Below are 20,908 nucleotides of genomic sequence, written 5' to 3'. Positions count from 1 at the left end.
GATCCCTTTGGGGTTGTTTAAAATATATAGGCATATTTTCAGCTTGAAAATATTGAAAACATTTCCAATAAGTTTTTATAATTATTGAGGTTGAGTTTTGGAGAGCAAGCTTCTCAAGTGGCATCAGACCAGGGAAATTTTTGAGAAACCAGCCAGACCTCCTGCACCTGAAATGCTGGGGGCAGAGTGGGGACTGAAGCTAAAGTTCATGTCCACAGCAATCACAACCCAGAACCTTCCTGCTTGCCTTCATCTCTTCCTTAATCTAAACGATGCGAGTCCAGGGGCAGCAACCCAGAACTAAGGAGCCAGGCACTCTCCACTGCTTACTTTAGGCAATTATGTGGTTGAATCAAAAGACAACAGCAAGACCCAGAAAAACACTCACAGCAAGATAATCCATTGCATATTAGCGGCTGGGTTGGAATCTCTTTTCCTCTGGCTGTAGTGGACCCAGGTGATGTGAATCGGTAATATGCTTTCATATTACAATTTTTCCCAGTGCTGAGTAGAGAAATGTGATTTTGTGGTCTCTCAAGCCGTTCAACGCCACTGCTTTTTGGCAAACAGAAAAATGCTTTCCTGCAGCACTTATTTCTATATCCCACTGGACTGAATTTGCACAACTAAGGGGAAAAGCCCCACAAACTCATGAGATGCTGCATGGCCGTTAGGTTTCCATTGGTCTTCAATCTTTCTCCATTGTCTCTCCAAAAATGTCAACGACTGTTGTGAAATCTTCCACACAAAACTGATTTTAATTCACTCTAGTCAAAAACAAATAAACATAACCGCAATTGGGGGCGGGGGGAGGGGTGGTAAGGGAGAGGTTGAAATAATCATTTTCCATCGTAGGTGGTCACAACACCCCCAACGTTAGGGACGCTGCCTGGGAAATACTATCCGAAGATTTATTTACCTGCTTGTTCGATGTCAGGTTTAGAAAACAGACTTACAGCTGAAAGGAGGGGCAGACAGAGTCTGGTAAGGGGGAAAGCAAGACTGTGAGCAGGAAATGGCTCTGAGATCAGATGGCAACAGGTGGGGGCTGGGGAGTGGGGTTTTAAGAAGACAACATTCTCCAAAGAGGGAACTATGGGGGCCGGGGGCAGAGCTATGGAGAGAGCGTTAAAGGAGGCTTAGACCCCCTCTCTCCATTCGGGCCACGCACAGACCTTTGAGAAGGATCAAGTTTTGTCAGTCACTTTGCAATTTAGAAAAATTAAGCCACCCCTTCCCTTACCCTTCCTCCTTTATTTTCTTCTGCATTCGAAGACAAATTGAAGTGGTTTCTAAAGAGAAGTTGTAAAAAGAAGTGGCATAATATCTAAAATATAATTTCAGAGAGATCTAATGTGAAATAAAACTATTTTATAAGACGAGCACAACCCAATTACCTTTCTTAAAGCAATACTGCTTTATCTGCTGTATCACCTTGGAAAGGGCTTCTCTGTTCCTGATTGGTTAGAGCTGTAGACCTGTGGATATCCAGCCAGGATGTACCCATAAGGCATAGCACCCATAGTCCGTTTTGACTGGTTGATACAAGCCATTAAATATTTTTATGAGTGATATGGATGCTTTCACAACCTGAGAGGGGTGAGGTTTAGAACACAACAAAGTGAAGAACATTTGAGTTCCAGGAGGTTGAGTTGGAATCCCTGTTCCATTTCTAACAGTGGGAACCTGACCTTCCTTTCCTCCCTTCCCCTTTCCTCTTACCCACAGTGATACATAACATCTCAGGTAACTTAAACAGCATCAACCAATAACCTCTCAAACTGGAATGCCAACAGCCTTTCTTGTCCATTGGTCGCTTTTCAAGCTGGTGAAAAAGAAGCCAACCAATAAACACCAATACAGTAGGGTCTGTGTCTCCAGAGGCCTTTACCTTTAAGAGAAACTTTCCTAAGTCAGTATTCGGATCCCTTTGTCAGCCCACATTGGCACTGAAATTGGCAAGGCATTGCTATTCTCTTATAAAATATACAATGTCCTTAACAAGGAGATTATGTAGCTTCCTCTTATGTCTGTTGAGGTATCAGTTTGTAGCCAGGCATCCGGTTCCCCTTTGTATCTTTGTCCTTTCAAGTCTGATAAGGATTGCTCATCAATTATGTACTTCTCCCTCCCGGGGTTGGGGTGGAGGTGGGGAGTCCTTTGCCTCCAAGCCCAGAGAAAAATTCACTACCTGAGAGAGGCCGAGCTCTCCGTGTTGTCACGTTAGTTTCTTCCACATTATGAAAGAGAATTTTCAAAACTCCGTTTCACAGCCTGTTGGAGTTTTATGGTGACGTCTCCAGGTGATGCTCACGTTTCCGTTTGCGTAAAGAGCTCTTTATATTTTTACGTATAAAAACTCGTAAACGCAGGATAGCTGTCTTCACATTTTGAAGGACATTCCTGTCAAAGGAGCACTGGGTTTCAGCTCTGTTGCTCCAGAAGGAAGAAATGGAACCAAGGGGCGGAGTCTACAGGAACAGATTTCTTCTCAAAGTTAGAAAGCACTTTCCTTAATGGTTTGAGCTGCTGACAAATGAATGGAACCACTTGCTTCAGAACAGTAGGGCTGGCCACTGGCACTGGAAGAAGACACCCTTAACACATTATTTCAAGAGACTGGACACCATTCATGAGGGAAGTGAAAAGGGGCTTTGGCACCAAATGATCACTACGGGTCTTTCCAATTCAAAGACCCCTGGGACCTCCCAACTTTGAGGAGTCGGTTGGAGAGTGGAAGTTAGCCCGCTCTGTAGAACACAGCATACTCACGAGAATACTCGTCTTCTTTTGTTCAAGTCTTCCTTTACTTCTTTTAGTAGAGTTTTATAGCTCATGATTGTATTTATATAAATACCAGGGCTTTTTTGTTTGGTTTGGCTTCTGCTTTCCGAGATTTAAAAGTTACAGCAAAATAAAGGAGTAACTTAGACTTCCATATTTCCACAATTCAGAATGAACAGATGTTAGCTTTTTTGTCTTGTTTGCTTCTTATCAATTTTTTGGAAGAGAAAAAGAAGGAAGAAAGGAAGGAAGGAAGGGAAGGAAGGAGGGAGGGAGGGAGGGAGGGAGGAAAGGGGAGGAGTGAGCCAAGGAGCGATATTAACCAATGTCCCCAAACCAGTACCTCCCCACCTATTCTTCTTGACATCCCTCTAGAGACAAAAATGTTCTTGTATCACTTTAAAAAGTTTTATTGTTAGATAGATGCGCATCTGTTAAAACACACACGCGTGCACACACACCGTATAGTTTGGTTTTTAGCGCATACAAGTATAAATCCCAGCAATCTGCATCTTGCTGTTACACTCTACCTTCTGTTTGTAACATCTACTAGGGACGATATAGACCAATTTTATTTATTATTTTTAATTGCTGTCTGGTATCTCATCATAGAGAATACCACATTTTCTGTATTCCTGTATTGGGAGATGTTTCAGTCACTTGCTTTTTGTCCCTGCCATTACAAAAACATGCCGCACTGACACTGTTGTGTGCAAGATGCTTATGATACTATGCAGGAGGCTGTCTAGTGTGTATCCCAAAGCACGATTTCTAGCACACCGGGTAAACACGTTTTCCTAGCTGCCACCAAACTTTTCTCCTCGGCGCTTTTACCAATTCACATTTCCAGCAACAATTTATTTATTTCTCCTACGACCTCGCCAACAGTTGAGATGGCCCGCCCCTTAAATTTTACGAATACAATGAATGGAAAGTGGTCTCCTTTTGTGTTGTTTCTTTGCCTTCTCTGGGCTTGAACATCGTTTTTGTTTGTTTCCTTATTTGTCAGCCCTTCACATCTCCTTTTCAGACAACTGGTTCATTTTTTTCTACTTTTTTTATTTTGTGTTTTTGTATGTTCATTCCTAGCCTATTAAATGTGTCTCCTAGTCTGTTTTTAATCTTTGGCCAATAGAAGGCTACATGCTTTTTCTGTACAGAATTTTAAAATTTGACATAGTTAAATCTATCTTTTTCTTTATTGTTGGGACTTTATACATTTTTTTTTTTTTTTTTTAGGTTTCCTCTACTCTAAGATCATGTAGGCGTTGTCCTTTATTTTCTTTATTAGTTTTTGAAGTGTGTTTTTTCACATTTAGGTCTATAATCCATCCGGTGATGTATGTGTACAGTGTATGGTGTGAAGTAGCGATTTAATTGCATTTATACAGCCCTCCCTCCCCTCCACCCCCCAACTGCCCAATCCCATAAGATCTTCCTAGGATTGTTTCTGCCATTCCAGAGCTGGCCTGTCCTCATCTTAGTTTAACGGTCTCTGCAACATATTCTCGTGGGCCAGAAGGTGACAAAGCGAGACAGTTCCAATGGACTCATATCATAATACACTTGAGTGTACCAAAGCAGAAATAATGTGGAATTATGGTGAATAGTCTTGATGTGTCACTTCAGTGGTCTACACAGTCTGATCTGTTTGGCTGGCACAGACTCTCTCCCACCTGTAGCTAGTATAGAGGTTATGGGTTGGAATGTGTCTCCCCCACGATTCATATGTTGGAGCCCGAACCCCCGGTACCTAGGGAAATGACCAGGAATCGGGCCTGTGAAAAGGTAATTAAGTTAGGGGCTGCTGGGTGGCTCAGCGAGTTAAGTGTCAGACTCTTGATTTCAGCTCAGGTCATGATCTCACAGTTCTCGAGATGGAGCCCCGTGACGGGCTTTGCGCTCACAGTGCAGAGCCTGCTTGGGATTCTTGTGCTCCTCTCTCTCTGCTCCTCCCCTGATCATGCTGCTCTCTCTCTCTCGCTCTCTCTCTCTCTCTCAAAATAAATAAACTTAAAAGGTAATTAAGTTCAAATTGTTTTTGGTAATTTTAGGACGGGTCCTCATCCAATATTACTGGTGTCCTTACAAGAAGAGGAAATTTGGACACAGACACGTGCAGGTACAGAGGAAAGGCCATGCGAGGACACGGCAAGAAGGAGGCCGCCCGCAAGACAAGCAGGAAGGTCTCAGAAGATACCTTTCTCTTGGGCTTCCGGCCTCTAGACCTGTGAGAAAATAGATTTCTGTTGTTCAAGCTCCCAGTCTGTGGCACTTCGTATCAGCAGTCCTAGAACACTAATACTGTAGGATAATCCCCAACAAAGATGTATGAAGACGTCAGTAATTAGATGGATTTAAGCCTCTCACCATGTATTTTTCACTTAGCATAAGTACGTGAAAAATCCGCAAACAATTCTACTATGAGCTCACCCGAACAGGGGGGACGGCGGTCGGGGAAACTGTATGAAGATTCACGCGGAGCCATCAGTTTGTCAAGTCATTCCTCTCTCAAGCTAGCAGGCGTGATCTGATCGCTCGCAATAGGTTGTATTAGTTTCTTGCTGCTGCAAAAACAAATTAAAACAAACTTAGTAGCTTAAAACAAATTTAGCGTCTTCCCGCGGGGGAAGTAAGAAATCCTGAAATGGGGGTGTTGGCCAGGCCGTGCTCCACGCTTCTGGAGGCCACAGAAGAGAACTCACTCTCGTGCCCTTTTCAAGTGTCTAGAGGCCACCTGGGTCCGTTGGCTTAATGCTTCTTCCTCTGTCATTATAGTCACCACTCTAGCCTTTGATTCTGCCTTCACATCTCCTTTTCAGATTCTGACCCTCCAGCCTCCCTCTTGGGAGGACCTTTCTAACTCACTCGACCTGCCTGCATAATCCAGGGTGATCTCAAAAACCTTACCGTAATCCCATCTGCACAGTCCCTTTTTTGCCGTGTATGGTAACTCACTCACAGGTTCAAGGGAACATCCTCGGGGGGCCATTATCCTGTCTACCACAGTTGCAAAACAGTTCAGGAGAGTAATTTTATAAGAAAATAATCCGGTTGTGTTCAGAAGTAGAGAATTTTTAAAAGAATGGAAGTCCTGAAAGGCTTCCTGCTTCTTAACTCAAGGGAAGAGTCTTTAAATTAAGTTTTGAAAATTGTCTATTAGTACCAGAAGTTTTTCAAAATAGTTTTTAAGTCCTTGTTAAACTTAAAAGGTGTTATTTTGGTTAATTTTTTTTGTTTGGTTTGAGCCCCGTGTTGAGCTTTTTTCCACATTCAGTTGGATTCCATCTGCCAATGTGCAAATGGGGCTGTTTCCACTTAGGAGATTTTCTCCCATGTGCAGCCTCGAGGCAGAAGTGTCCCAAACTACTGCTGATCTCTTCAGGCAGCTTATGCAACACGGAGAGTCAGGCTCCAAGTTAGAAGGGTGAAGCTGTTGGGGCCGGAAGGGAACCAACACTCCTCTGGCCCATGACTCAATTCCTTCACCGCGCCTGTCACTGACCCTCCCGGGCAGCTGCAGGCAGCACGTTCTTGCCCCGAAAGCCCTGCAGTGTCACATGGGGGAAGTGAGTGTCATCGGCCGACAGCGCTAAATTATGACCTGCGTTGGGCATTGCGGATGCGTGGGTGGGAAAGCTGCCTGCAGGCAGCCTGAGATGAACACACGTGGGCACTTGCCAGAACCCATACAGGGAGTTTCAGATACAGACAGATTCCGACCGCTTGCAGCTGACTGATGGAGGAGGGAGGGCTGATTGTTCTGGAAGGCTGTTCCATTCCCAGGGGACATGTGTTAGAACAATTAACTCCCCAGGCTCTCAAGAGAACATGTTTATCAGCAGCTACTGCTTGTATTCCAGAATGGCAAGCTGCCTCAGTCGTCTGTCTGTGTGTGTATCTATAATAGATGTGAGCTCCGACTGTGCACACGCACATAATCGTGCAAGTGTATGCCGGGCATGTGTGCATCAATGCATGCCTGCCGATCTGTCTCCTTCTGTGCATTTGTTCTTGCACGTGCTAGTGTGTGCCTGTGTGTGGGTCCTGCTTTTCACTAAGACTCAAGAGAGGCCAGAGGTGGGATCTTCCAGCTTCCCGGCCAGCCTCTCCCTGCTCACTCTGACGCTCCCAGGGGTGCAGATTTCTGTCCAACGCATCAGCTTTCCCAGAAAGGCACCCTGGCCATTCTTGGGGAGGCAGGAAATGCCATATGGCCTGAGTTCTCTTCTTGTTCCCCCTCATCCTTCACAGAAGCGGTGTCCCAGGCTTGTGGTCTCATTTTTTTTTTTTTAATTGATAAGCTTTGTTTTTAAGAGACGTTTTACATTCGCAGCAAAACTGAGCAGAAAGTTCAGAGAATTTTCATATAGCCCTTGTCCCTACATATGCACAGCCTCTCCCGTTATCAAATCTGACACCAGAGTGGCACATTTGTTAGAATCAATGAACCAACGGGGACACATCATTATCACTCAAGGCCCATAATTTACATTAGGGTTCACTCTTGGTGTTACGCATTCTATGAGTTTTGACAAATGTACATCACAGGTATCCACCATTAGAATATCACACAGAGTAGTTTCGCTGCCCCAAGAATCTTCTGTGCTCTACCCATTCATCTCTCTCCCTGATCCAAGCCCTGGCATCCCCTGATTTTTTTTCCAGTCTCCCTAGTTATGCTTCTCCAGAATGTCATATGGTTAGAATTGTACAGTCCATAGCCTTTTCAGATGGGCTTCTTTCACATAATAATTTGCTGAATTTAAGTCTCCTCCCTGTCTTTTCATGGCTTGATAGCTCATTTCTTTTTATGGCTGAATAATATTCCATTGTCCCATGGACCATAGTTTCTCCAATCCCCGACTGAAGGACATCTTAGTTATTTCCAAGTTTTGGCAATTCTGAATAAAGTTGCTATAAACACTCACGTGCAGGTTTGTGTGCGGTGGACAGAAGTTTTCAACTCATTTGGGTAAACACCAGGAAGCTTGGTTGCTGGATCGTGTGTAAGGAAATGCCAAAGTGTACGGGCTCTTTTTAAACTTAGCATTTCTGCTTGACTTTGTTTTCCACAAAACTATTTATTAATATGCAGTAGGCACTGGAAATCCTCATGGGATGGCACGCTTGCTTCTTCCAGAATTCCCCAACTCAAGAATGTGGAAAATTTGTCCAGGCTCCTGGCGTCTTCCCGAATCACATTTCCATCGGGAGTTAAGTGCTTCCTGCACATCCTTGCACACCACAATCTAACTGCCTCCCAACTTTTACAAAGCTTCGAGCTTCTACTTGGTGGCCACTCTTCACATACACAAAAATGACTTCTTGTTGCTTTAGAATTCAAAAGACTTACTCTGTAGTGTTAGTCAAGGAGAGGAGGTCAATACGCTGCCCTAGGACGAGGCTGTCAGTGGGTGGGAGGATAATCTAGGCACATTCATGAAGCCGAAAGATTTGTCCCCAGTACAAACCCCATGGCGTAGTCGGTTCATATTGATGCCTCAGCAAAAGGACAAGTTGCAATCTGACGTGGGCCTTCTGAATCACACAGGGAAACTCAACCCCACAAATGATGAGTCCACAAACTCCATACGGTACCTTTCAAAAAATTTTTATGAAATAGATTCATATTATTAACTTGGTCTAATCTGAGAAACACTTCATTAGTCTGTTAGCAGCTTGCACAGTAGCCTGATGACAGTATAACTCTAAGAATGCAGAGAGCAATATAAAAATCACTGATTCATTCATTTAAAAAAAGTGTATCGAGTCCTGGTTCTGTTCGTTTCTCCATTTAGAGATGAGGAAGTTGTCTCTGATGTCTCTGGTAATACAGTGACACCACCACTAAACAGCCTGCTTAAAATGCTAGAGATGATATTAATTAAAAAAAAAAAAAAATATATATATATATATATATTTAAAGCACGGCTGAACCAGCATCAGAACAAGGCATTCCTAAGAGATCAGAAATCTTGAGAAAGCATGAATCCAGAGAGGAGAACTAATGCTGGAGGCAGTCATTACCTGTGGGGGCATGGCCATTTCTTGGTGACCTAGCCCAGGCTTTAATGGGTCATGCAGGTACCAGGGACAGGCGGGGTGAGGAGGGGACTGGGAGACCCCTCACATAAAGCCAGGACCACTAAAGAACAATATGCTGAAGAACTGAACCAGGGCAAAAGAACCTGCCCCTCTGAGGGGCCCTTTGGTTGCAGGAGGAAAGAAAAATGTCTCCCAAGAATTTCTAATAGCGAGCCAAAATTCATACCGCTTGGCTAGCTCTAAAGCCAGCAATTTATTTCACGCGATAACACATTGGGACTACCCCCGTGCCCCTGAAAGAAGCAAAGGTAACGCCTCAAAGAATCATCACAGGAAAGATTTTAAGAAATATGAGCTCAGGATCAAAATCCACCAAACTCATGAAAAGGTAAGCCACCATTAATGAAAATCAAGAGAAATCATAAACCATAGAATCAGACCTGCAAAGACTGCAGCTACTGGAAATACCAGCAGAGAATGTGACATCAGTTTATGTAAAAATACTTAAAGAAAGAAATAAGGGGATTGAATGTAAGGTGAGGATTCATAGGCATCAAAATACATCAGGCAGGTTTGATAAGGAGCCAAAAAGTACTGTCAGAAATGGAAAGTCAGTGTGGATACAGCACAGAGAAACAGGTAAAAAATATAAAAGTGGTTACGAGGAATAGGACGAAGGGGGAAGATCTAACTTTACCAGGTGAGAGTTGCATGAATAGGTAACAGGAATGATGTGGAAAAAGCAGGATTTTAAAAGGTAATAACCATGAATTTCACAGAACCAATGAAAGACAGCAACCTTCAGATTCAGAAGGCCTAAAGAACACCAAATCAGATAATTTAAAAAAATCCTCACTTAGGGGCAACTGGGTGGCTTAGTTGGTTAAGTGCCCCACTCGATCTCAGCTGAGGTCTTGATCTCAGGGTCTTGAGTTCAAGCCCCACACTGGACTCTGTGCTGGGTGTAAAGACTACTTAAAAAAAAATCCTCACTTAGATATCTTGGCAGTAAAACTGTGGACCAAGGGTCAGCAGTTTGGCCCATGGACCAAATCCTCCCTGCCACCTACATACAATTTTAAGGGAACACAGCCACGCCATTTGTTTCCATATCATTTATGGCTACTTTTGTGCTATAGTGGCAGAGTTGAGTAGTTACAACAGAGACTGTATGGCCCACAAGGCTAGAAATATTTATTAAATGGCCCTTACCTGAAGATGTTTGCCTACCCCTGTTGCAGAACATCAAGGCAAAGAGAAGGCATAATGATTATTCATATTTATGGTGAATTGGCAGTATGACTAAGATTTCCTCTTAGATCTCTTGAGCAATAGTTCTCAAACTTGGTCTCAGAACAAGGGCCAGCAGCCCCAGCATCACCTGGGAATTTGTTAAAAGCGGAAATGTCTTTTTTTTTTTAATGGATGGATGATTTTATTTTGCTTACTTCTCTTTCACATCTATATTTTCCACACTTAATATGTTTTACTTTTTAATAAAAAATTGGAAGTTCCTTAAAAATAATGATTCCAAGGATTAAGGTTAACAGAGCATTCCTAAGTGATTGATGAGGAATAAGAAGTCTTTGTTATCTGGTATTGTGGTTACAGTGATGGAAGGCCCAGAATCTTAATGATGAAACTGAAGTCAAACATCCTGCCCACAGTCATCCATACTTGTATGACCACATGTCCTGATTTGGGGCTCATAAAATGTGATTACATTACACCCTATGTTATGGGTGCAGAGGTTGTCAAAACCATATAGAAAAAGTGCAAACGTCTTGAGCCCACAGTCTTCTGAACGATTCTGATGCACACTGAAGTTTAAGAACCACTGCTCTTGACTATTGTACTAGCCCAGAGGTTCTCAGCCCTGGCCATCTCCTAGAATTATCTGTGGAGCTTGTAAAAGAAATATCATTGCCTGCCCTTACCCCCAAAGATCCCACCTAACAGGTCTGCAAGGAGACTGGGCATTGGCATTAAAAAAAATCCCCTCCCTCATTCAGGTGAGAACCATTGTGCCTGCCTCATTTGATCACTGGTAAAGTGGGCATGGAGAAAATCTGAAGAACTCCCAAAGCTTTGTCCATGTCATGTATGGTATTCTTGATTGTGCAAACTATATAAGAACAAGGGCCACTTGGGGTGCAGGGGACTGTTTTGCTGACTTATCTGAACCTCTCAAATAAGCCCAAACTAAGTCTTACTTACCTTTCCTTTATCCCTTCCCCACCCTGTCCACCACCGTCTTTCTCCTGGAAGAGGAACTACCAAGGAGTGAAGTAAGGAAATATCAAGCCATTCAAGTGGGTGGAGAAACAAGTTTTGTGAACAGTCAGTTTTGTTGTAAACAATTCTGGGATAAGAAGGGTTTGGGTAATGCCGGCTACACCAACAGGGGAAGAAGGAACTGAGCCTTGATGAGTTAAGAAACTTTGACCCGGTTCCTCTGCATTGTGGGTGCATGGGATGGGGGCAAGCAGGGGACAGAGGATTCATGCCACAGTTCTCACAAATGTGGGGTGCTGGAAGGGGAAGGCTGACATCTTCTTTATTCACCCGTGATGACAATGACCTCGGCTGAAGGACATACTTCCCAGGCAAACCTACTGAAAGCCTGCCCAACCTGCACCCACCCGCTTTACGGTGTCTCAGCACAGATACCTCCCCCAGCAGACAAGGCCACAACCTGAAACCCAGGTGACATCAAATCACTACCGTCTTCTTAGCTTTTAGGTGAAGGGGGCAACTGGGACCAAATGCTTCTTTGGCAGGGGATAGTAAAATCCAGGGGAGAGGAAGAAGGGGCCAGGAAAAGGCTGAGAACACTGCTTCTCAAGCCGTACATGTGCACACAAGCCACCCGGGGATCTGGTTAACCTGCGGATTGGATCTGAATGGATCTGGGTGGAGCCTGAGATTCTGCGTTTCTAACAGTTTCGCAGGTGAATCTGATGCGACTGGTCCTCAGACCACATTTTGAGGGGCAAGAATCTAAGGTTTGCTCCCAGGCCCGGTTCCCTTGAAAACCCTTCCCCACACGGTGTCCAGACTCCCTGCAGCTTCTAGCTGCTGGCAACAAGAACATGTAGGGGTGGACGTTGAGATGCACTCAAGATTGGCCCTCTATAGTTTGCTCAAATGTAGGGACTGACTGATGTTCCCAAGCTTGGCAAAATACCACTTGCCTAAAAAAGAATCCTGGGAGTTTATCGAGTTTCTCACCTAAAATTTCAAAATAACATAATGTGGAACCACCAGGAAAACAAGTGGTTTTTACAATAGGGAAGCCCACAAAATGGCCACAGTAATTTACATCTTCATGGTTTATAGGCAAAAAGTCTTCAACTTGAGCTGAGGGAGAAGTAAAATAAATAACTGGGGTTCTTTTACCACTCACCAAGATACTTATGCACTTAAAAGACTGATGCTAGAAACCACATTCTCATCCATTCTGAGTTTCCACCCATTCCCTTGGAGCTGTATCTGGTGGCTGGTATTGTAATGCCACTGTGAATATTTGTTTAAAGCTCACCGCACATTTATGGGGACCAGATTTGGTTCCCCGCAGAAACCTTGCATGAGGCAATTGAGAGAAATAATTGTCATGAGCAAGGTTTGGGCAGCAGGGAGAATGAGAGGGTTGTAGAGAACTAGAACTGGAAGACAGGCAGACCCCCAGGGTCAGAGGACTCCACACAAGGAGTTAAACTCGGGTCCAGGAAGTGAAGAACCCTGAATCCAGAAAGCTGATCTGAATCTGAGTCTTTTTGTCTAAGGCAGAGCTCAGGACAGCTGCAAGAGGTATAGGGGTCATGCAGGGTGAGAGCTCACTGGGACAGGGTTGGGAAATGGTCAGTGCGGGAAACAGGATGAAGAGAAAAGCATTAGGTGAGTAAGAAGCCTCCTGGTACAAACTCCTTCTGATCAGGCAGACGTGGGGACTGGTTCCCAAGGATCACTGATGCCAGGAAAGGCCAGTGGCCAGGTGACCTGTCCCTGGGAAATGAGGTACCTCCTTTAACAACTCCACCAGGAGTCTGTTCTCTCTGCTGACCATCCTGGGCATGGATATGGAGTCTTCTAGGCTGTTCCTCAAGCACTGATACACAAGACCTGATGGGTAAGAAACAGGGGCAGACCGGGTATCTGCCTGGTGGGCTAGACCAAGCAGTAAACATCATGGAGATGTGGCCCCCTGGGGACTGGGAATCCAATTCTGGAAGCTCATTCCCTGGGAGGCTGGAATACAAGCATCTGTGTTCTCACCACTGACCAGGCATTAGATGATTCCAGTGAGCTTTCAAATAAAATCTCAATGCCCTGGCTCATGCCCAGAGATTCCAACTGAATTGGTCTGGGAAGCGTCCCTGGCATTGGTATTTTTTAAACATTCTCTGGGTGATAATAAGGCTCAGTCAAGGCTGAGTTAGAGGAACGTGAACAGGGGAGATAAGCGACTGTCTCTGCCCTGTCACCCCCCTCTTTTTATGGAAAGGCCTCCTCTGAATGTTTAGTGTTTGACAGTCTGAGTTTTTTTTTTTTTAATTTTTTTTTTTCAACGTTTATTTATTTTTGGGACAGAGAGAGACAGAGCATGAACGGGGGAGGGGCAGAGAGAGAGGGAGACACAGAATCGGAAACAGGCTCCAGGCTCTGAGCCATCAGCCCAGAGCCCGACGCGGGGCTCGAACTCACGGACCGCGAGATCGTGACCTGGCTGAAGTCGGACGCTCAACCGACTGCGCCACCCAGGCGCCCCGACAGTCTGAGTTTTATTCATACTATCTCTTTAAAGAATAATAACCATTGGGTTTATTTATTATTTTTCCACTGAATTACTTTAAAATCCTAATTTTTCCAGAAGTCTTTCAGTTATTTAACAATGACTAATCACTATGTACAAAGCACTGTTCTCCAAGGGAGAGGCACGAAGTGACAGGAGATGACAGGAGGGGGAGGACAAATGTTCAGAGCCCACGCGGGGATGTGTGTTCTCGCCTGCCCACGGCTGGGCCCACCCTCCTCCACAATGCCACCCCTCTGCCGTTGGCGGATGTCTCCCCTGGGGACCAAGATGCTCGGTAACAGGCCACAGAAGATAGGCTCCATGTGAAATGTGGATCCAGAGAAGAATCGGAACAACAATGCAAGGAATGTCCTGGGCTTAAGCATCTCCGTGAGATACCATGTCAGGATATCAGTAGGCTACCAGCCAATGGGCTTTCCCAGGCATCCTCCCTCGACGTATTTGCTTTTTCTGAGACCACCAAACCCCAATGGAAATATCTATGAGTTCCGTGCTCCACCAGGTGCTTCACAACCTTGGTCAGAATATGGTCGTGCCCACCATGATCTCTCCAGCCGGCAAACCTACGCTCACCATTCCCAGCTCCCTAGGTTCGCGTGAGTCTTCTCTGTGGATAGCCACCGACTCCTAAGTCATGTTAAGTGAGATAAGTTAGACAGAGAAAGACAAATACTGTATGATCTCACTTATATGTAGAATTTAAAAGAGGCAAACCTGCAGAAACAGAGTGGAATGGTTGGTACCTGGGGCTGGAGGTGGGGGAAATGGGGAGATGTTGGCCAGAGTGCACAAACCTATATCGTTAGAGTATGTCTGAGTTCTGGAACTTGAATGTAGAGCATGGTGATTATAGTTAATAATTACATACTTGAAAGTTGCTAAAAGAGTAGGTCTTAAATGTCCTCACCACAAAAATGCAATGCTAATTATGTGCCATGATGGAAGTATTAATGCTGTGGTGGTAATTATTTGCAGTATATCAAGTCGACTCATTGTGCACCTTAAATTTACATGATGTTATATGTCCACTATATCTCAATAAAGCTGGAAATAAATTTTTTATTTTTTATTAAATTTTTTTAATGTTTATTTTTGAGAGACAGACAGAGAGACAGAGACAGAGAGAGAGAGAGCGAGAGAGAGCATAAGCGTGAGTAGGGGCAGAGAGAGAGGGAGTCACAGAATCCAAAGCAGGCTCCAGGCTCTGCAATGACAGTACACAGCCTGACGTGGGGCTTGAATTCACAAACTGTGAGATCATGACCTGAGTCAAAGTCATACACTTAACTGACTGAGCCACCCAGGTGCCCCAAAATATCAGGAAACGTTCTTGAGAATGCTCCTATTTTGTGTTCAATCTCACTGAGTATATCTGCTGTAGTTCTGGCCAAGTCATGAAGTTGGCTAGGCCCTCTACGTTTTTGTATGCCTCTCTGACTTTTGAGTCAAATGGATATGCATTTTTATATTTTTTATTAGTGGAATTAAGACATAGTAGGGTTGAAGGAATGGGATTATTTTTTATGTTTTGTATGGTCATAAAACCTCTCATTTTTTAACGGGGAAAGTAGGTATTGGTATTTCTGTTTCAGTAGAAAATCTAGGATTAGAAAAATTAAATAACTCACCCAAGGTCACAGCTAGTCAATGGAAAAGTTGCAGTTCAACCAATGTTAGTTTTATTATTTATACATTAAGTGAATTTTTCTCTGCTTTGTTCAGAAGTAAACCAAAATAAATATTTAACTGATATGTTTTCTTTTGTTTTTAAATTTTTTTTTAAAGTTTATTTACTGTGAGAGAGACAGAGACACCACAAGTAGGGGACAGGCAGAGAAAGAGGGAGAGAGAATCCCAAGCAGGCTACGCACTGTGAGCACAGAGTGGGGCTCGAACATGGGAAGCTGTGAGATCATGACCTGAGCTGAAACCAAGAGTCAGAGGTTTAACCAACTGAGCCACCCAGGCGCCCCTGATTTGTTTTCTTTTATATGGAGGGCTGTATTCATTTTGGTAGTCTGTTTTTACTTTTGTTAAAAAAAAAAAAAAGTTAAAAAAGTTATTTGGGGAACTAGAACACAAACTCCTGAACCTACCCCCATGATTGGCGAAATAATGGTCCCTTGATGATGTCCACATCCTAATCCCAGGAAACTATGGGAACAAAAATGTTACCTACATGGTAAAGAGAATTTGCAGATGGGATTACATTAATGATCCTAAAATGGGGAGATTCTCCAAGATAATACCAGTGGGCCCAATATAATCAAAGGGGTCCTAATAAGAGAAAGGCAGAAGGATCAGAATGAGAGAGAGAATATATAAGGGTAGAAGTAGAAAAGGACTGATACAATTTGAAGATGGAGAAGAGGCCATGAACCTAGGAATGTGGGCAGCCCTTGCAAGCTGGAAAAGGGAAGGAAACAGATTCTCCCCTGGTGCCTCCAGAAGAAATGCAGCCCTACCAACACCTTACATTTAGCCTAGTGAAACTGATTCTGGAGTTTTGAACTCCAGAACTGTAAGGCAATACATTGATGTTGTGTTAAGCCACTGAGTTTGTGATAATTTGTTACAGCAGCAATAGGAACCTAATACTCCCTGCTTTCTGCACTTCTTGGTTTTTTTTTTTTTTTAATGTTTATTTTTGAAAGAGAGAGAAAGAGAGAGAGAGAGAGCATGCATGTGAGAGGGGGCGGGGCAGAGAGAGAGGTAGACTTAGAATCCCAAGCAGGCTCCAGGCTCTGAGCTGTCAGCACCGAGCTGAACACAGGTCTCGAACCCACGAACTGTGAGATCATGACCTGAGCCGAAGTCGGACGTTTAACCAGCTGAGCCACCCAGGCGCCCCACCGTTGTGGTTCTTGCCCACAGTATTTTGCTTTACGAGCAATGAGCTTGCCATTCTGCCCCAGGCAACCGTTACTTTTAGGTGTGTGATCGGCTCACTTTTCCCCTGTATTTTTTCCCACTGTCCCAGATCCTAAAAACAACCGTCTTGTTGTTTTGGGCTGAAGCCACATAGAGAGGACTAGGATGTTTTCTGGAATTCCTGGCTTTGGGTTGAGCTTAGTGGACCAGGCCAAGTTGTGGGGGGTCTCAACACTGGGCGGATGCTTGGGGAAGATCTCTCTCCTCTTCTTCTCCTTCTTCCAAGCCACGCCACTTACCCTGGCTGGCTGAATTATACTTGAGTGTTTGTGCAAAGTTCTGGAAACATAGCCATTCCAGCCACAGACGTGGCCAGGAGACTTCCCAGATTCTTCCATCCCTGCCCCCATTTCGTACTTTCCATTCATTCGTTCAAATGACACTAACTGATTACCTGTCAGGGCCAGATACCGTGCTAGGTAGGCACTGGGAATGAAACTCTGAACAGGCACAGCCTGTCTCTGTATAGCAGGGTGATGGGCAGGGTGTTCTAACAGAGATGTGGGGTCACAGAGAAGGATGGGCCACTCTACCGACAACTGGATGGAATCGGTCTCTGGGACATTCTCAGAGAGGACAGGGCCCTTGAGCTAGGTCTTGAGGATGAAAAGGGTTCAAGAAACAGGCAAGGAAGAAAATGGAGTGTGCTAGAGACAGCAAGTTCTGCCACTGTAGAGCCTGGACATCAAGGAGTGGCATGGCCCAACTCAGCAATGAAAATAGATTGGTGTGGCCAGAGCAAAGGGTATACAGGGAAATGGGAACAAGTAGATGGAGAGGGGGGCACAGCCCCTTGGGATCTAACAGTAATGTCAAGGGCAGAGTTCGTAAAACTGAAGCCTATTTTCCTGAACATTTGAATTGCAAAACTGAGACCCATCAGTTGGATGGGAGGGAATTCTGGAAGCACCTCTCAATGACAGTATTTGTTGGCTGATTTAGCTAATGTAAGTGTTACATGTTAAGACTGGTGTGTCATTGAAGAGGAAAGATGGGGTAGTATTGTGGTTAGACTGTGGGTTTTGGAGTCCCACAGACATAAGCTATGACTTTCCAGCTGCGTAATTTTGGGCCAGAAGAGAACTCTCTGAGCTGAAGTTTTCCCAGTGAGGTCCAAAGGTCAAAGTGAAGATTAAATTTAATAATGTATATAGGGGCACCCGGGTGGCTCAGTCGGTTGAGCTTCCGATTCAGCTCAGGTCATGATCTCACCGTCTGTGAGTTTGGGCCCCACGTTGGGCTCTGTGCTGACAGCTCAGAGCCTGGAGCCTGTTTAGGATTCTGTGTCTCCCTCTCTCTGCTCTTCCCCTGCTGACACTCTGTCTCTGTCTCTGGAAAAGGAATAAACCTTAAAAAAAACTAAATAATGTGTGTAAGAGTGCTCAGCTCGCTACCAAGAACACAGTCATTGCTCATAAATCACAGTTGTGTATTATCATGCCCCTTAATGTCAGTTGAATGTGTCACCCTATTTTCCTACCAGAGAAAGATAAGAGGGAGCCGTCAACAGCTTCAGGCTGGGATTTTAATAAGGAACTGTGAGCAAAATGACAAAAGAGCCAGGAAATACATATCCCCAGATTATAAAAAGATGCAGGGGGGCGCCTGGGTGGCGCAGTCGGTTAAGCGTCCGACTTCAGCCAGGTCACGATCTCGCGGTCAGTGAGTTCCAGCCCCGCGTTGGGCTCTGGGCTGATGGCTCAGAGCCTGGAGCCTGTTTCCGATTCTGTGTCTCCCTCTCTCTCTGCTCCTCCCCCGTTCATGCTCTGTCTCTCTCTGTCCCAAAAACAAATAAACGTTGAAAAAAAAAATTAAAAAAAAAAAAGATGCAGGTTGAAAGCATATGGGACTAACTGAAGTATTAGAAGATCCTCAATGAGTTAGGGCAAAGTTTCCAGATCTAGAAAGACAGAACTTTCTCTAGCTCTTCTCAGGAAACCAAGAATACAACAGCAGGAACTGGAAGAGAGATGGAGTTATGCCATTTTCTCAAAGAATCTTCACTGAGAAAAGGCAGGCGGGGCCGGGGCGGGGAATGGGGAGGAGACAAGACAGTCGCCAGCATGGTGGCATAACTGTCAAGTTCAGTCACCTGTGGAACCTGGGCTCTGTGTTCTTTGAGGGCAGGCCCTTGACTTAGCTGTCTTTGTACCTGCAGTGTCTGCTTAGGTGGCGGAGAACCAATAAATGTTGAATGGGTGGGGACCCCTGAGTGGCTCAGTTAGTTAAGCAACAGACTTTGGCTCAGGTCATGATCTCAGGGTTCGTGAGTTTGAGCCCCGTGTGGAGCTCTGCGCTGACAACTCAGAGCCTGGAACCTGCTTTGGATTCCGTCTCGGTCTCTCTCTCTCTTTGTCCCTTCCTCTCTCTCTCTTTCTCTCTCAAAAATAAATAAGCATTAAAAACAATGTTGACTGGGTGAAGGAGGCATTGCTGAGTTTTTCCCCTTAACCACCTCATCTACCAATCCAGGCATTATTCAAATGCTAATTCAGCACAGGTAAAACAGTGGATGGCTTTTTTTTTTTTTTTTTTTTTTAACTCAAGTTAGATAACATACAGTGTGGTCTTGGCTTCAGGAGTAGAACCCAGTGATTCATCACTTACATGTAACACCCAGTGCACATCCTAAAAAGTACCCTCTTTAATGCCCATCGTTCATCTAGCCCATCCCCCCCTCCACCACCCCTCTAGCAACTCTCAGTTTCTTCTCTGTATTTAAGAGTCTCTTATGGTTTGCCTGCCTCTGTTTTTATCTTATTTTTCCTTCCCTTTGCCTATGTGCATCTGTTGGGTTTCTCAAATTCCACATATGAATGTAATCATATGATATCTGTCTTTCTCTGAGGGACTTATTTCACTTAACACAATACACTCGAGTTCCAATGGATGGCTTTATGTTTTTATTCTATATTTTATTTTATTTTATTTTATTTTTTTGCTCACACATGAACATTGTCTTTAGTTTTCATTTTTTCGAGAACTTGTAAGGATTTAATCTTGGAAAGCACTCATCAGGGCTAGGTAATTTCTAATTTTGCCTGAGATCGAACATTCTACAATTCATTGAGTTATCCTAATATCATATTACCCTCCTAGTACCCTTCATGACTACATTGGACAAGAGAGACTTGACATACAGAACTAAAACACACACACATGACTAAGCATGAGACAAAGCAGTAAAAAATGGAAAACATGGAAAGAAATTCCCTTGCTCCATTGGTGTACCTCAGTCTGGGCCCAGGTCTTTATTTTTGCCAAGATACAAATCCATTCATTCAACAAAGCATGTAATTGACCATTTTAAAGGTCCAGTGGATGTGCAATTTCTTTTTTTTTTTTACCCTTTAGTGAGTTTTTTTGCCCAATGGGTGGCTTCTTTTAAATGACACCTTCTTATCTCTATTTGAACCCCAATCATCATTCGAATTCCTCCAATCACTCAGAAACTTTGCTATTGCTCGTGACCCTGTGTCACCTGATGAGTGATGTCAGGAAGAGTCACGGTCACATGTTTAGAAGACTTTTAGAAACTGAATGAAGCACTGCCCCCTCGTCTCTCACAGAATATGGACCAACAGTGAAGGACACTTAAAAATATATCTTTAATGAGAGAGAGGTGAGTAATATACTTCATCAGTTTTGAAAGACTTAGCTTTATACTTTGTGAAACAACAAAGCCTGTTTTTTAAAAAAGTTTTATTTATTTTTGAGAGAGAGAAACAGAGGAAGCGGGAGAGGGGCTGAAAGAGAGGGGGATACAGGATCCAAAGCAGACTCTGTACTGTCAGCACAGAGCCCGATGTGGGGCTCGAACTCACGAACCATGAGATCATGACCTGAGCCAGAGTTGGTGCTCAGCTGGCTGAGCCGCCCAGGCACGCCAACAAAGCCCGTCTCTAGAGGCACGGTTTTACTGGCTGGCATGGCTAAAAAAAGTTACTGCTCCAATCTGAGAGAACCAAATGGAAGGTGTGTGTGTCTGTTCGTACTTTACTGTGTCAAGATGCTCACTGTTTCCTCCTTCCCCCCGACCATGACGTCTTTCTTGAAATGGCACTCGTTTTCTTTTAACTGACGTAATAGAATTTTCCTGCAGTCTCAACAGAAGGCGTTGGCTTTTTGATATTTTAAACCAACAGGTTAAAAGCTCACTGAAATACTACCTCTGGAAGATTTTGGAACAGGTTGGAAAAAAGTTTCCATTATTAAAAAATGTGCAGACAGGAGTTTTTATAGTGAGCACATCATTTTCAACAACAATACTACACAGTCCTGGAATATTTCCAAACATCTGTTTTCAAACTGCTTTCTCCACGGCGTGAT

The 20,908-nt window shown here is 44.1% G+C and overlaps 1 protein-coding gene across 7 annotated transcripts in view; it reads right to left on the bottom strand.

Annotated features, from left to right (window-relative positions):
• KCNE2 (potassium voltage-gated channel subfamily E regulatory subunit 2) overlaps positions 1-20,908 on the bottom strand; it is a 170,630-nt gene that overhangs the window by 45,043 nt on the left and 104,679 nt on the right. For 4 of the 7 annotated variants that reach the window (XM_047876525.1, XM_047876526.1, XM_047876521.1 and 1 more), the window contains one exon: positions 5,218-5,351. The exons of 2 other annotated variants lie outside the window; for them this stretch is intronic. The gene's annotated coding sequence lies outside the window, so the exon portion shown is untranslated. Of the gene's footprint in view, positions 1-5,217; positions 5,352-8,258; positions 8,311-20,908 lie in introns of those variants that run through there. One more of the 7 variants, XM_047876523.1, reaches the window with a different exon arrangement.

The sequence above is a fragment of the Prionailurus viverrinus genome, chromosome C2, assembly GCF_022837055.1.
Source record: "Prionailurus viverrinus isolate Anna chromosome C2, UM_Priviv_1.0, whole genome shotgun sequence".
NCBI lineage: Eukaryota > Metazoa > Chordata > Mammalia > Carnivora > Felidae > Prionailurus > Prionailurus viverrinus.
Note: the sequence above shows the minus strand (reverse complement) of the source record. Positions and strands in the feature narration are given on the sequence as shown.